This window comes from Pinus tabuliformis, chromosome 5_2 (assembly GCF_031772625.1).
Source record: "Pinus tabuliformis cultivar Carrire ecotype Pingquan chromosome 5_2, CPIR1, whole genome shotgun sequence".
NCBI lineage: Eukaryota > Viridiplantae > Streptophyta > Pinopsida > Pinales > Pinaceae > Pinus > Pinus tabuliformis.
The window spans coordinates 609,485,904-609,501,188 of record NC_142306.1 but is presented as its reverse complement, the minus strand read 5'-3'; positions in this window follow the sequence as shown (position 1 = coordinate 609,501,188).

Sequence of the window (15,285 nt, the reverse complement as noted above, 5' to 3'; positions counted from 1 at the left end):
ATTAGATCCCATGAAACTCATGAGCACATACAACCTGCTTGCCAATGACCCTCATATTGCCCCTAGATATCTAGACAATTAGGCACAAGCCATTGCACACTTTGAGGATATGAAAAGGCTACTTGGGGATGACTATGTGCATGCATGCATGAGGAGATGGAACATCTTACCAAACAATCTGCAGATTAGGGAATATCATTCCCCCATGAGGCTAAAGGAGGCATTAAAAAGAGTGCCAATGTACAAGCGCTCCATGTAGAGGCTGAAGGTCAACTGGATTGGCCTCAAGCTGAGTCCCCCACTGCTGTTAGGCATGTTGTAAGGCAGAAGATAAGAAGAAGAGGAGGAGCAATCGGAAGAGATAGACAGGAAGGTAGGATTCTATGGCAAAGAAGAGCAGACCACATCAGAAGCCTGGGATGCTAGGGAGGCCACCGGGGCCATAAAAGATGAGGAGATTGACTAAGTTGCTCAGAGGATGAGAAACACCTTCAGTAGGGGGGTGATGATGAGCCTCATAAATGGGTAATTATATGGGCTCATTTTACCTCCTAACCTAGTCAAATCATCTATTCTCTTAGCTTATTGTATGATTTTCTGATTATATTTATGCTTATAGAGTGAGTTGAGTTAGTTATGATGCCATGTGGTCTAACATGTGTTTAATGCAGATTATTGATGAATTTCGAGGTCAAAGTCAAGGATCTAGTGGAAAAAGGAGAGGACTTATAGGAGGGAATCCCCCTCATTTATTATTCCTCACTTTGAATTCCCCTTCATTCAGCTCAGAGTACAAGTAGCCGAATCGTGCACTAGAAGGCAACCGAGCAAGTGGAGGATGACTGATGATTATCTCGAGTTTTGGGAGCCAAGCCTCCCTGATTTCAAGGAAGCTATTGGTAGCTTCATTTTTATAAGTAAAGGGGCCTAGGGCCTCACTAGGGTTGGATTTTTGTTAGGTTTTTGTTGGATTTTTGCTTATGTAACTCTGCTCAAACTTCGAGCTTATTTTTGTGACAGTTTCATGTAATCTTGCTATTGTTTTGAAAATAAATATGGAATCCTTTTTGAGCTAGTACTGAGTCACCTCATAGGGCTGAAGCTCTTGGGTTACGGACCAATCCAAGCAGCCAAGCTCCTCTTTAATTGTATTTGTATGTTTTATTTCAGTTTGTAGATTAGTTTGCTGTTAGATATATTTCTTTTATGGTTAAGAATAGGTTGCTTTTGATGATTCAGTAGTTTTCTTCCATTTATGCTTTCTGTAGTAGGTTAAGCAGTGATAAAGAGAAGATTCAAAAGGCTAGCAATAGTTCCTTGGCCTCTCTTCCTCCCTTTGGGACCATGATTTGAGGCAAAGACCCTCTTACTGCCCCAAAAACACAGCTTTTCCTCCTTCATAGGACTTCTAGTGTTTGCAGCTTTTTAGTAGGTTAACAGTCCAACTTTGCTTTGCTTTAGATCTTCTTCATCATGCTCACTTCTTGATTTGAAATATTATTCTTTCATGCTTTCCTTTCCTGCATCATTTCTCAGCATTTCCCTTCATAGATCATACTGTAGATCATTTTTATACAAAACTCTATTTTTCCCTAAATTCATTCATTTCACTTGTTGCTTGATTTCCTTGGTTGACTGACAGTTTCTATGCAACAGATCTCTTCCAGAAGTAGGCCAGCTTATCAGCAATCATGCCCTCCATCTGATCCATGCCCTATAGGTCTCCCAAGTCTCACTTCAATTCTGCCTTAGTTTCCTGGATTTTTCCTAGAACTTCTTCCTCTCTCCTTGAGAAAATGCAATCATATTTATGTCTCCTTGTGGTTCCTAGTAGACCATAGGAACCCTAACACCTCATTACAACCTTCATCCACCTTTTTCACCCACTCTCACACCCTAAAAATAGTGAAAACTACTCTCGGCCTCCTCCTGTAGGCCTCCTGTAGTTCCTTGTTTTCCTCCTGTAGATTTCCTGTGTCCTCCTTTAGATTTTCCTGTAGACTTTCTTTTGAAGGCTGAATGTGGGAAAAGCCTCCAGAAGGCCACCTGAGACCTCCTAGGAGCCATCCTCACCATCCTACATCCTCTCAAGTCCCAAAACCGCCCTCCAATGCCACCTATTCACTGCCACATTCACACACAATAAATTACATGCATGTCAAATTCACATAAAAACACATAAAAATACAAAAATATGTTTTCTGCTTATTTACTTCCTGAAATATCTTATCTAGATGTTTTTTACTTCCTTGAGTAGGTAATGGCATTCCTTTCATGGTTTTCATAGTGCTTTCTGCAAAAGTATAATTAGTTGGTTAATTAGGGTTTACTAGGTTTGCTTTACATTTCAATCTTTCTCATTTCTGCAGTTAGATTAGCATCTATAGAGTAATCTTTCTTTCCTTTCATCACATATAGAGCTTCTTCTAGAATCCATAGAAGTTGGCTTGAGCTCCTAGTGATCTTGCACAGGTTGACTAAGTGACAACCTGCAGTGAGAACTAGTACTTGTGCATACAGCACCGATGCTTCCAAGTTTGTTACGAACTGCTGGGTTGATAAGAGTAAAGTAGGCAGCCCAGGAGTTGCAGCATTATTGCTGCAATACTGGTGCTCAACATAAGGCACATACATCATCATCAGTCGTAGATCCCATCTTTAGCTCATAAAAAGTTTTTTTCCCTATCCTCATAGTACCTCTCCAATAGGTACTTCTGCCTGATATCCTATCAAATTCACTCTAGAGAAAATTATCCTCATAAATATTTCTTATGTTATTTACATCTTCCCACCCGATATCTTCTTTACCCTTAAGATTGAATGTATTTATTCTAGCCTTCATGTTCTATGAGTAATCATGTATCCTAAATAAATTATTCATTTCAAGAAACCATCCTTCTGCTTCCTATGATTTCTTCATTTCCCCATCAAATTTAGGTGGCTTTGATTTCTTGAACTCATCCAGAAAATATCCCCTATCACTCCTCTTGTAAGGATGATAATGATGATGAACATGATACCCATCAGAACTGGAACTAGAATAGTTCCTGTGTCGATCACCTCTCATGTCTAGTGTATCAAAGAACGTGCCATCCCTGATTGTGTCATCTCTATCTAACTTGTTCCCACTGTGAGATCTCCTACCATATGCCCCATTAGTCCTATCCTCTTGTCCACAGATGATCTGAAGTGGTCCCTATCTCTGTAGTTCTGATAGAATCTGAATAATTACTACATTGACTTCTGCTTGTTTCTCTTGTGCCTGCATGATTTTGTCATTATCTTCTTTAAAAATCCTTATTTGTTCCTTCAAACTCCTTAATGTGTCTACTAAGTGAGAAGAGTTCCCAACACCATGCTGCTCATCTAATTCTTAGGGAGAACCTTTGTAATCTACCATCTTGCTAGTCCTCTTTGATCTCTTCTTCCTGCAAGGTATATTATGTCAGTTAAACCAAATCATAAACAAACCAACATACCTTAGTATATTTTGGGGAGGATGTCTCGTCTAGAAGACCAACCATATTAGCGCAATATATACATATAAACATAATGATATCAACATTTATTCATCGTTACAACCATTATCCAGTCATCAAGGCATAACCATACCAACCACATGTTATGACCTCATGCATGAAAACTACAACCACATCAATTTATGCATAACGATATATAAGCACTAACATGCATAACCAACATACACTCATGATGACCACATACAACCACAACACCATCAAATTTCATATGTTGACACCACTGTAATCATGACTAATGCCATGCATACACAATAAGCACAAGGACCTATATGCAACCGACATGTACATATGACAACACATTCATCCAAGGGGAACATAAACTAGACGTCCACCAAGGAGAACAGAACCATGCTCTAATACCACTCTGTAAAAACCTCCTCCCACATATACCCAAGTAACTGGCCAACTGGGGTAAACATTTGATGAAGCATTACTATGATATGATTCAAATCCCTATGTAACAGTTGAGGAAGTGGAGCAGATGGAGCACATAAAACCTGACCTTCTACACATGCAACAGAATTCCTAGGAGCCATCCAACCCATCTAGATGACCAGCCCCTAAGAAAAGTTAACATTTTTCTACCTTCAAGCCTTAGTTTCTCCTTTGATGTGGAAATGCATGCGACTGTGACCCTCCAGTTTCGCACACAACAAGGTATGAGTGCAACTGGGGATTTTCCAAGTTGTTTTGTGCCAACGAGTTCAGATTTTGTGCCACTTTTTCAACGCCAAGACTTACGCCACTACCCATAACTCCATGAAACTTCCATAAATTAAAGGTAACCTCAAAATAATGATACAAATGCAAATAATTGAATAAGGACTTGAATGGACCCCTACTAGCCATGACAGGCATTTCGTCAAACATGTCACAAATATGCATTCTATATGTTTAAATAATAGATATGAGCATAGGGGTATCATACTTATCTGATAATCACTAAGAAGCATTGATGCCTCATCACAATAACTACATTACCATCTATTAAGACATATATTCATTGTACATTCAATGATTAACTAAAACATGATGAGAGCCATACATTATTACTGTCATAAAACTCATTCATAACTAGCATATAACCAACAGAAGTATCAAGGGTATAACAATTATATAAGCCATATATAAACAAGTATATTTACCCATAAAATACCAAGGAGAAAGATAGATCTTATTGATGAATGCAAATGCCAACCAAGTTCAGGGCTTCCACGTTCCACCCGACCATAGATTGGATGAACGAAGTCTTTATTCAGCGAATCACCCCTGTGCCATATTCCAAGCATGAATGTGGGTTCTCATAGAACAAATCCATCAAAATCAAACTAGGGCTTCTAGAGGCAAAACCACCTCAGCCCTCAATTAGTGATTCCACGTCATGGTCAAACATCACTAACCATCACCAGGTTGGTCTCTACCCATGTTGTCCATGCCTCTAGAACACTTGTTCCAACTAAATCTCCAAGACTATAACTCAACCCATAGTTGTTGTAGGGCTCTAGAGTGTTTTTCCAACCAAGGCTCCAGGACTAGTAACTCAACCCACCAAGGGATCCAGAGTGTTTGTCCAACCAAGGCTCTAGGACTAATATATCAACCCAAGCTATTACAGGGCTCCAGAGCATTTTTCCAATCAAGGCTCCAAGAACTAATAACTCAACCCACAACCAAAGGAACATGAGAACCAACTAGAAAGCAAAAAGGAAAGACTACCAAAACAACATGGCTATCCAGGAAATGGCAAGACTACGTAAACCCATTTTCAATCTAGGTAATCCTCCATTCCAATGACATATCATGACCAAGAAACCACATGCATATGCCATGCATGCCAAAACTGGGAAGGAAATCATACATGCAACTCGGTACCTGCAAGAAAAACTCGTTATAGTTGTTGATCCTAATGTCCTCTTGCACTTTCCTACTCTTTATTTTCCTTCTCGATCCAAGTCCCAGGTATGTCACACTCCTCCAAGAATGCTCCAAATAAACTATAAGTGTCCAAGAGTATGAGAGAGAGAGAGAGAATAGAATAACAGCTCCAAAACTTTATTGATCAAAATCCATGAATTGATCCTCAGAATCCTTTTTATTAATGAGACCTCTATTTTCTTCATTTTCCATCATTTTCCTTCATTTTCCTTCTCACATGCAACCTATGACCTTTCATCTTCCTTTTCTCCTAATTTCCATTATTTTCATAAATAAATTCCACTTTTCCTTTCCAAATCCTTAGCCATTTCCTTTTCCAATTTCCATAGCCATAATAAGCCAAATGAACACCCACACTAGGATGTTTTTCCCATCATTCAGCTTGGAATACATGTGTCCTAGCGATGGTTATTAATTTTCCTTTATTAACTTTTATTACATGGATTTTTTACTAGGGCTGTTACAGAGGCCGAGTCTTTTAGATTATGGTTGTAATTTGATTCATGTATATTTGTTCAAGATATATTAAAAAAAATTGAAAAGCACAACAACATCAAGGGTGTTTTTTTTCCTGGTGAAGAGTTTTCCACCAAACATACTTATGTCCATTGTGTTGATTGATTTTATGGTTGCATGTTTATTTTCATGATCTATCAATGGTTTTGTGTTTCAGTTTGTGCATGGTTAAAGATTAATTAATTGGAGAATTTTTTTATAAGTTCCATCATTACTGATTCACCCCCCTCTTAGTAGTGATCTTGTTTCCAACAAACTTTCATGTCTCTGGAATAAGTCCCAGTTGAGCTCCAAGAACATACTCTTAGAAGCATTGGAGGTGAGGGAGTGCTACAAAGGATAATTTCCAGACCAAATCGAAGCCATCGAAAAGGAGTTAATATCATGACACACTTATATCACAAATGAACTCCATGAAGAAGCACATGATCTATCCATTTGATAAGTTTTGTCTTTTAGTAGTTTTGTCTTATTAGGCCATAGTCTCATGTGTAAATTGTCTTATGTAATAAATTTTATGTAATGAAGTTCAAGGGGCACAAGTGTAATATGAATGGATACACATTGGAATGTAATAAGTCATATTAGCATATGAATAGTCATAGAAGTCAAATAGTCACGAGAAGCTCAAGAGTCATTGTACTTGTTATAAATATCTCCTCATAACTTATGCAAAGAGAATTTTGGTAAGGCTTAGCCTTAGCTTCTCTTGTAATACATAGGAGATAGATTATTATTTGCAGAAACAAGTTGTGGCTTCATTTTCTACTATTGGATATAGTGGTTCACTCATGTAATAGTGTAGTTGGGATCTCTCACTTATTATCAGAAGCTCAATGAGCCGACATTCCTTCGTACATGTGTCATGTATATAGTTGGAATGTTTTGGTTATGTGTATGGTATATGTTGCTTTATTTACATGTTAGGTTAATGAAATATTTCATTGCTTAGTTATGTTTGTTATGGAATGGATGTTGTTATGCCTTAACGATTGTTGTTTACTATTTGCACTAATCTGTAGGTGCTCAACAAGTCTCTATTTTTATCCCCGGGTCCCCCTTTAGGATAGTACTATTACTTTTCTAACTGATGCCGCCTTTCTCTCTCCAGACGTGGAATTTTCCCTCATACACCTTACATCAAGCATCTCATAAAGCTCACATTCTTGCTGCCCCAAAGAGGCATTGTATTCTCTTAAGTCCTATTGTAACCAAGTCACTTCTTAAAAATCAGTTTGAATGGTGCCTGAGCCATATGACCAGATGTAACTCCTATTGTGCCTCTGTCTTACTCCATTGAGCATTAACTTCTTGGCCACAAAGTGTGGCATGACATTAACCAATGCACCAGAATCAACCAAGAAGTTGTGAACATTGATTTTGAAGATTTCAAACGATAACAAGAATGGTGGGTAGAGTGAGTTTTTCTCCTCAATGCGAAGAGTGTTAAGCACAGATGTGATAGCATTAGGAGACTTACTAGATCTGCTGTTTGAAGAGGTGGCATCACTAGTAGAGGTTTGCCCAAGTTCTCATAGAGGAATTTACCACTGGCTCGTGATTTTTGTAAGTTCAAACATAGAAATATTTGCAGGATCCTTCTTCATGTCTTCTACAATGTTGTAGTCTATCATGGGAAGACCCGCTGAGGTTTCTGAGGGTGGAACCCAATTCATGGTTTCCAGTGGGATGTTTCTATCCTTACTACTCGTGGAAACACTTTTCTTTGAAGCTATCTTCCCGGACTTGCTCTGAGTGTTCTGTGTTGAGTTGACAAGAGGACCCATTTTCCTTAACATATTTTCTTTGAATTTCTGTTTTGGTACCTCAATCATAGTGGTGGCCCCTTGAATTCTCAAGTTGTATCAGTTATTTTGCTTCAGGGCTAGACCATCACTCAGAGGCTCCTTATTGGTGGTACTTTTCTAGGCTGCAAGAACATACTAATACATATTTACTACATGACTAGTGCTTGGAGCTTCATCAATTGTTGCAACATCTTCTTCTTCATCAGGTTCTAGTTGTTCATCAACCATGGCTATGTCAAACAACTATGCAACAGTACTACTCATTCCATGGTTCCATTCTGGGCACATTTTTTCCGAATGATGCTCGTGGTGGAACCTGTAGTATGAATCTGTCATGATTTTCTCAATGTTCAGAATCATGTTAGAACTCTGTGCAAATTTCGTCAGTTAGCTGCTGCTACTACTAGAAGCTACATTCTTCTTTTATGGGTACTTCGGGGGTCTGCTACTCATGGTAGTCTCGCTTCTCCTCTATTTAAGTTCAGCCACTTCAAAGGTTAGGGACTCGACAATACGAGTAAGGTTCTCGATATTGCTCATTTCCTTTTCCTTAGCCTTGGTCATAGATGTCTAAGACCTCTTACCCATGTCTTTAGAGCCCTTAGTGGGTTCATCATCTACAATGACTCAAATAACACCCAGGTCCTTCTCTACGGCAATAGCCTCTTCATCATTTTTTGTTAAAGTTGGTTTCGCAGCTCGCTTGACGATATGCACAATATTGGTCGGCAGGGAAGAAGTGTGGTAGTTGACAGTGATGGAGTTGTGAGATTTAGTTTCATCCAAGAACTTGTTCAAAATATGGTTGAAACTATGATTAAATTATTTAACCTTTTCTTTCTGCTCCATCCTGAGACTACCCAACTCCTTCAGCAACATGGCAAGGGTCTTGTCTTCAAAAAAATTCTCAAGAAATATCCTTTTGAATACCCTCCAATTCTGGATGACATTTGGAGGAAGCTTTTGGCACCATACAACTGCTTCACCATCCAAGGTACAGGATAATAGTATACATGAAATGTCATCCTAACATACCTCGAGTGTCTGCAGATGCAAGTAGAAAGTGTCTAAGTGATGTTTTGCCTTCACTAACTTGTAAGGGTCATATTTCGTTAAGAGATTCCCTGCATGTCTTGAGATCTTGTGCAGGACACCAGAAAGTGCCAATGGGCCCTGAGTCATCCAATTGAAATTTTGGTCTGCCATGTTGTCTTCATCATTGTCTTCCTCTTCCTCTTCTGAGTCTATTGGTTCCTCCTCTGAATTTATTGGTTCCCACTCTTCCTCTCATCCTCCTTTGTTTCCTTCCCCTTCGCCTCCTCTACCTAAACCTAAACCGAAGAGTTATGCTTTGCCTTATTCTTCTCCTTGAAAGAGCATAGGTTCTTCTTCTTTATCCATGACTTATGCTAGCTCTTCAAGAGTGGAAAATATTTCTTCTTCAATAGATGTAACTACAACCCCTGTGGGTTAGTCTTGTTCTTCTTTTGAGAATATGGAAGAGTGCCACTCCCAAAATTAGTCCAATAACTTTTGAAAATTGATAGGTGATGGGATAGAGAGATCGAATTTGATGCTACAAGATTTCATGTTTAGGCTTGGGAGGTGAGGAAATACCAATTGTAGAATTATAGGTAGGGGAGAGGGAGTAAATATTACTACCTTGACTAGAAAATGGATGAGTGGGGTCGGTGGGACAATCAACCATAAAATACTGGAGGCCCTCCTTCTAGTGCTAAAAATGTTGATGGTGTTAGATATGTCAACATTCAGGGGATATCCCCGATATGAGGTCCCAATTAGACCTCACACCATTTGGTGTAGGAGTCCCATCTGGTATGATGGCCTGGTTGCCAAATACTTAGAGATTTTCCTTGGCTCTAGCTTTCAGCACAAGAGAGTGTTGCAATGGTACCTTCGAAAAGCAAGGTGAGTGTGCCTAGTGAGTGTGCAATGTGACTGTGTCTAGGTTCTCTTACTGCAAAAGGGAGGAGAAAAGTGAGCCTCTAAGTGAGAGGTAATAGTACCACCCAGGAAGAGACACATGCAAACTAGGAAGAATTGTCAAGCATCCAACAGAATAATCCACAGTGGATGTGGTAGTTATTAAAACCAAAGAACAAGGAAAGAATCATCTACCATCCAGCGAAATAGTCAACAATGGATGTGACGGTCATTATAACCAATGAGTGGGAAAGGTCTATCTAGTATCCCACGAAGTAGTCCACAAGGATGAAACAACAGTGACAAGCATTACAGTACATTCCCAACAAGATAAGCACTAAAACAGTTGAAATAGTTCAACTATATTAGTACATGTGAAACAAACATGAAATATAAATACCCATAATAGTATTACAAACATCCATAAGTCATGCATGGAAATGTGATAGCCTGAAAAGACTTCTGTATTAAACAAAAGTTCCAAGGCACATATTCACATTATACATCACTAGCCCTAGTAGTGGGACATTGGAGCCACTCCTTGCTCCTCAAAGAACTGAATGAAACTCTCTATGATTTGTGGGAGGAGCCAAGGTGAAAATTCCTTTGCTCATACAATGATGGGGTATATATAACCAAGGGTGATGCTTGACCCTTGTGACTCTTTGACTATCCTCATGATTGTTCAACTTCCTATGACTTTTCAACTAACATGACTCTTCATATTCATGTGTTTCCATTGGACTTCCACTTTACGTTACATTTGATTTACAATATATATGGCTCATAATAGTGATGTGGCCTTTGACAACCCATGACATGACTTGACATGAAACTTCTAACATGGACCTACTTGTTGAGGTGGAAATGTCAAGTTGTTGATGTTGCTTAGTGATAGATGTGTTCTTGGATGTGCTTTCTCTTCTCCTCTCCATAGCTCGATGATGCAGGGTCTTCAATGATCTTGGTCTTGAGAGGTGGTTGCATGCATGTGTTCCCTTTGATTGTTATTGATAAGATTATTTCTCTATCCAACTGTGAGTGAGTATTCTAGCATGTTTGCTCCTTCTTCTCCTTCTTCATCGTCTCGCCATGATCTATTAGTGTACTTGTTCCTGCAATTCACTCATGACAGGACGACATGAAGTCCAAAAAACTTTCTAGTCTAGGATGATGCATTGTTATCCATGGACTGGGGTTGAGATAGGTGATAGGCTGGCAAAGAGGGACCAGTAACTATGCACTGTGCAGTTCTAGGTGACAAGGAGGGAGGTTGGTCACTGAGAATGCGTAGAGCGTAGCTCAGTCTTGGCTGAGGAACTCCTTAGAACAATCCTCACTGTCGGGAAATATTGCTCAGAAGCCACTGGGAGACATGATTGCATAGTTGAAACAATCAGTGGTTGATGCAAGATGAGGCCCTAGGAGGCAGGTCTACACATTTTTCAAATGCAATACAGGACTAGGCAGCAGAGGGGCCTGGGAAGACAGGTCTACACAGTTCTTGAGATCAATGAGTCCCAACTGAGGGAGGACACTGGGGAAACACTTCTTCATAGTTATGGAAAGCAAGGTAGGCTTGGTACTTTGTGCATTGTGGGGTTCTAACAGGCAGGGAAGAAGCTTGATGGTTGATCTTGCAAAATGCACAGTTCAGGTGAGGTTGGGATAAGTTACTGTCCAATTCTATGGATGAAGGCAGGTTGCTTAACTTTGGAATCATGTAGTGCAACTACCCTCAGGGATGGTGACTGCATATTGGGCGGTTCAAGAAAACAAGGTTGCATCACTGAGGGCTGAGGCTACACAGTGCGCAGTTCAGTTAGGATCCAGTGAAGGTGAGTTACTGGGTCGAAAGGATTTCAAAGAAATGGCTAAGTGTGGGAGGGAAGTGAACTTGTGAGGAACTTGAACTTGTGATCACGCACTTATCATACTTCAATGACATGACAACATAGGCCACTAAAACAAAAAGACAAAGCATTACCCTTTGTGAGACTGTCCTAGAACAAAAGGCTATAAGTTTGACACTTTGAGATGAACTTAGGACAACCGTGATGAGACTTATGCAACAATGCTTAAAACTTTGTGTATGAGTGCGACAAATGTTTTCATAGCTAGGAAAACTCGAATACACAAAGACCAATCTTTGAAACCACCAGAAAAGGACTGCAAGCTTTGTAACACAATCAAACATGCCAAAATATGACATTTGATCAAACAAGAAAATGGTTGAAAAGACTCTTATAAAGCTCATGAAATGAGCTCAAGTGTTTGCAACCATAAAGGGAAAGACCAAGGAAGGCTTCGAAATTTAAGTGCAAGACAAAAAAAATTAGGGTGTTGTAGCCACTACAACAGGAAGAATGGTGTGTCACAACCAATACTTTCATCCAATCCACATGCTTACCTTTTCGATCAATACCATTTTTCAACAAACCTTGAAATATTCTTGCAGGTGTGTCTTCCTCTACATCGATCTCCTTAGAAAGCATGAGAAAATATTGAAACTTGTTGTTTGCTACAGAGATTTCGAAGTAATATTGTTCCAACCATTCAATGATTGGATCGTAAAATTCATGATGGCCCTCTTGAAAACCTTGAAATATTGAAAAAGGTGAATTTTTTATTAGAGAAATGGGATCACGATGGGAATCTTGTGAGGGAAAATATATCTAATCATACTTAGCAGTCATGCCAAGAAAGTGAGGACATGCCATAACCATCAGCGAAGGCTAAAGTGCCTCACCTACTTGACAAAAATATGAAGAGAGATATGTTGAACAATGAAGATCAAGGGGTGTCAAACAACTGTCATTAGATGTGTTGATGGGAAAAATATAAGTTGAATGATAGTCACCAAAGACAGAGAAATGATGATATGAGCTAATTCAAGAATTAAATTCCTGGTTTTTAATGAATGAGGAAAATAAATTTGAACAATCTCACGAATTCTCTAACAATCGAACCAAGTTCCTTGCAAGACAAATATGACAGACTACCTTCCTGCAATTGGTGACAAATTGTACAAGCATCGTAGTCATCAAAAGATTTTAAAAAGGATGTTAGCACCACAAATACCTGAGGACAGTTGGGGCATGGTGCATGAAGAAGAACTTAATTCATGTGACAACTTGTGCATTCATTATCACTCAAAAATATTTCTGGTGTGATGAGAGGACAAATTTGCAATATAAAATTTGCAAGAAGACCGAGGAATTGACCATTAAGGGATAAATTCGATAAGTATGATTCCTTCAGGCAAATATAGTCCTTGGAATGATCAAATTCACAATTCCATGAATCTATGAGAGATGCACATTCCCAACCCAAGTTTGATGCGAGAGATTTGCATGAAGATGAATGAACTATAACAAATTATTGAATTCGGTCAGAAGTAAAATCTTGAAAATTTGAAAGGTCACACCCAAAATACCAAACATTTTTCACAAGGAAATTTACATCGAGTGAAACCATGCAGAGAGATGGATTGTGTGAGAGAAAATAGATCTAACTTAGTTTTGGGGGCTTACGAGAGTCGCGAGATCCTGACATAGCCATCAACGAAATTTGAATTGCCTCGACTTCTTGGCAGGTCCCGAAACTTCCCAAGATTGAGGAATCGCATTTTGGAGCTTGAAACAAATCATGGATGGTTTGAGGATAGCTATTATTACTAATTTCAAAACTTCTCACTAGGTGGCAGCCATCTATGTCATAGATTATAGTGGATTTTTCAACTTCAACAATGAGCGTTCTCAAATTGGAAGATTCTTCTTATCGAAAATTCAAAGATAAATGAATTGGTGAGATCTCATGAGAAATTTCATTTGACGCATTGTCCTCATGCAAGAGAGGAGGTGATGAGGGTTGGGAAGGGTACTCTATGATTTGACTGTTTTCAATTTTATCATGGACAACCTCGCCACCTTGTGTCAATCGAGGGTATAACTCACCGGATGAAGAAAATGAAGAGCGTGGAGTATCTTCATCGCAAGGAGGTGAGTTGCAAATGGTAGGACATAAGGGATAGTGATGTGAAGAGGAAGTTTCGATATGAACATCTTCTTCGATCGAACCAAATTCTAGGTCTGAATTAAAATCTTCATGAGAAATTGAAAGATCATATGATGTGCTTGGGAATTCATCACGACATACATAAATAAAGTTATCATCATTGGAATGACCATTACTTGAGGATGGGGGTTGATTGAAAGAATTGATCGCATTGGATTCTCTACCAAGATTAACAGACCAAGAATCATCCAAGAGTGGAAACTCAATATTTTGACATGGAAGATTCTGAAAAAGAGAGGAAAGATTGAAACCATATTCACCTTTCTGCTCCTCTACCTTGGCACTGTGAATGCTTTCTACTTGATCGCAATTTGGGCAAGCAACTCGAGAATTAAGAGAATGTGAAGAACTACCTGGTGGAGAATATTTATGTTGATATATGGAATTTAGTATTGTTTAGGGGTTATTTAAAACTTACATTGATCTCTAGTCTTAACGGAAATTTGTTCTAAATACATAGTGGTTAATGTGCTCACACACTAATGGCATTTCTCATGGTTCATTAGTTGTAATTACACACTTTGGAATGTTACAAATACATTGTTTAGGTCAGAAGTCTACGGTTACAAAATACCCAATTATAAATGGTGATAAATGGATGGCATTTGAATGTTACAAATGTGTAAGTGGTCCACATTCAATTTTTTTGTCTTCATTGTCCTTAGTAACAACAACAAGTTTGAATATTTCCTTTATTTATCATTGCAAACACATAACTCTTTGTCATCCCAAACATACTTATCACTATTGGTGTACACTCTCTTAATTGTGGAATGGTCTCTTGATGACGATAAAGAACTCTCAATCTCCAATGCTCATGAATACTATGAATGAATGATCTAATGCCTTGTATGGATGCAATTTATGATTCATTTTCTATTTTTATTATGCCATTGTATATATGCTTCACTAGCATCTCATGTTATATGGTTAATTATGCAAGTTCTATCTTTCATTTTTCAAGTATAATTTTGTTGCATGAATACACATAGTTGTCTAATTAAAATCATTCAAAAACGGTTCATAATTCATGGTTTGTTTGACTATTCACACACTTACCCCTAGACTTTTACTTTGAGAGTGCGTAGTGTCAAATCACTAGTCTTCGTTAAAGAACTTCCCTTCATTACTCAATGACCTAACTTAGCTCGATCTTTAAGGATTCCCCCCTTGACAACAATATACTTCAGTGTAGTCTAAAGAGTGAGATAAGGCCACCAAAGTGACATTGGGTGGATTTCTTGAGATTTTCCTTTTAGGCATTTTGGGTGGGGTTAAGACCTTTTTTTTATCTATGAAAGAGTTTGAGTGGCAATACAAGTTAGAAAATACTTACAAGAAAATTTCCCTTATTTCCATCACTTAAACTACCTCCAATAAAATCATGCGCTTTTAATAATATATAATTTTGATAATTATTTAATTCAATAAAATTAAAAAAATAAGATTATTATTATTATTATTCT